Below are 2,847 nucleotides of genomic sequence, written 5' to 3'. Positions count from 1 at the left end.
TTGAAGGAAATGCTTTATACTCAAAGTTACTGACCACAATGTTATTTACGATAGTTAAAACTTCAAAACCATCTTAATGAATCACTAATTTTTTTTGTGTGAAAAAATGTGAAATACCCATTCTTTGGGGCAAACTGCTGCCATTTATTTTAAACTTTATTTTTTAGGAATATTATATAATAACATGGGAAGAAATCTCAGAGAAAGATTTTTACAGTGAGTTACGCATAGACCCCCTTCAATTGGTCTGTTACCATAACAGTGCTCTCTACAATTATTTAAATGGAAGTGGGAAGAAAACAAGCAGATGAATAAACCACACCAAAAATAGTTTTTTTTTCTATTACAATTTTTAGGCCTGATCCTACCCTCTCCGAGTCCAAACTTTTAAGGCTCTTCAAAGAAAATAATAATAAAAATGTTAAGAGTAACAACAGAAGTTTTCTTAGAGTTTGTTCTAAAATAAACCTATAAGGAAGGTATTGTTCTCATTTTGCCAATGAAAGCATTGAAAGCTAGAAATATTCAATCACCTCTCTGAGTTCTTAGGGCAACAAAGTGGTAGACAGAGCATTTGAATTCAGGTTGGTTTGACTTCCTATCTGTGTTACTGCACAAACAGAATTTCGTACGCTTTTTAAGCTTAAAGCTAGAGAAGGGGAGGATTACAAAATATTAAGAGAGGTAATGAATAGGTATCAAAATTGAAAAAAGAAAATGAAAATAGAGATTAAGGACATAATGAGCTCTAAGGTAATCAAATACTCTTTGCGGAAGGGAAAAATTGATGATAAATTTTAATCAGACTTTTTATATTCACATCTTTTATTAGTCTTTGCAGCATTACCTCCAACGACAACAATGGCAACAAAAACATAGAAATAATTTAAAATGTCCATCCATTGAGTAATGATGGACTAAATGATGTTCCATCGACATGATAGGATATTTTGCAGATTGTGAAAGTTATAATTGTGAAAACTGGGTGGAAATATGGAAAATATTTTTGATCAATTATGAAGTGAACAAAGCAGAACACAAAATGACCTGGGCACTATTAATGCCGGTCTGTAAAAATATGGGTCTGTGCTCTTGGACTGGGGCAGGGGATATATAAATGAAAATAACTGTGTTTAGGATAATATTTTTGTATTGAAGTATAATTGGGCTATTACGCCTTCCTTTCAATAATAGGTATAAACACACACATGTATTTTAGGTATCATGAGTTTCACATCTTTGTTCATTTTAATATATGGAGCTCAAAAAGATAAAAGAATAAATTCCATGCATCCATGCAAGTGGGACAGAAAAAGAAACCCACTGTATCCATTATACAGCTTTGAAAATTATTAACATTTTTTGGTATAAGGCATTTGTATTATTGCAAAACTAAGATGAGGTTTGGGAGAAACTGACAACCAGAGATCATCACCAAACTTGGAGAAAAGTCTCACTCTAGAAATTAGAAATCTACTGACTGACTCAGCTCTGAATCTACCACTCTCATCTTGGTCCTACATGTGACCAAGAACTGCAGCCCCCTCTAGTTAAAAGACAGGAAGTATGGGTTGACTCCAAAGAAAATAGGAGTGGGGGAATAGAAAGCTGCTAAGAATCCTGTGGCTGGTTGTTGGAGAGAGGTAATTAAATGTAACATGAATCAAGGAAAATAGTGTCCATCACCAGGACCTCAGGGTCCCCCAGAGTTTAAGCCAAGATGAGAGGTTAGAACCATGAGTAAGGTTGAACTTCACCAAGAGACATAATCACCTCAGTATCCAGCAAGTAAATATGATTCAGACACACTGACATTTCTGAGATGTAGAATGCAGAAGAATGAATTAGAGCAAAGGAAGATATTTTAGGGACTAGGGCCAAATACTTCCAGGAATGGGAAAGACATTTACTTGAGCTATTCATCCATCTATCCACCCACTCTTCCATCCCTTCGTCCTTGCATCCATCCACAAATCCATCCATCCATCCATCCACTCATCCATCCATCCATTCAGCCAGTAAACCATATTCATTTTTGGCCATGCCTTGCAGCTTGTGAGATCTTAGTTCCCCGACCAGGGATTGAACCTGGGTCACGACAGCAAAAGTGCCTAGTCCTAACCACTGGACCAGCAGGGAATTCCCTCAATAAACCATAATTCTGCAGGAATTAAAAGACCTTCAGAATGTTTAGAACACATAGGATGGACGAATACTGACAGAGTCTGAAGTGTTAAGGAGATGCTTTGCCTAAAAGTTTAGACTGAGCATGATGGGAAACCACTGAAGAATTCTGAGCAGCCCAGGGACAAGACGAGATATACCTTTTAGAAGCAAGTGGCTAGTAATTAGCATATGGTCACAAAAGAGCTGCAGACTTTGATTTCTGGAGAGGCAAATAGAAAATGGGAGTGTCTGAGTGGTCTCACCAAGCCTGGAGAGAGATGTTGTAGCAGGTCTTCTGACATTGGGGCATCAGAATCTCCAATTATTCCAGGAAACCACGCCTTTCTTCTTTAATCATAAATATCCATCATCTATAATCAAGCATTTCATCTAGCAGGTTCTGCTGAGGTGAGCCTCTATTTTCTATTGTCAATCTTAACTACCATATTAGATTCACCTCCAACTTGTCACTAGGGGCAATATAACAGCATATAAGAGCTGGAAAAATGCTAAGATATAATCAAGTCCCAATTTTTCTCATTGTAATGACAACATCACACCCCTTCAAGGTATATCTGGTTAAGAAGTAAGTAAGTCAAAATGCCAATTGACTGATTTTGGAGGCGGAGCCGAACTTTGCAGAGTTCTTTCGGGCTTTGGAGGAAAGTGTGGAAGACTCAC

General features: G+C 37.1%; 1 non-coding gene across 1 annotated transcript; it reads right to left on the bottom strand.

The window, feature by feature from the left end:
- Positions 1-2,067: 2,067 nt before the first annotated feature.
- Positions 2,068-2,139, bottom strand: TRNAK-UUU (transfer RNA lysine (anticodon UUU)). The gene has a single exon. It is a non-coding gene; the product is annotated as a tRNA-Lys (tRNA).
- Between the last annotated feature and the right edge of the window lie 708 nt (positions 2,140-2,847).

This window comes from Lipotes vexillifer, unplaced genomic scaffold (genome assembly GCF_000442215.2).
Source record: "Lipotes vexillifer unplaced genomic scaffold, Lipotes_vexillifer_v1.1 scaffold1120, whole genome shotgun sequence".
In the NCBI taxonomy this organism is placed as follows: Eukaryota; Metazoa; Chordata; class Mammalia; order Artiodactyla; family Lipotidae; genus Lipotes; species Lipotes vexillifer.
This window is presented reverse-complemented; position numbering and strand designations above follow the sequence as displayed.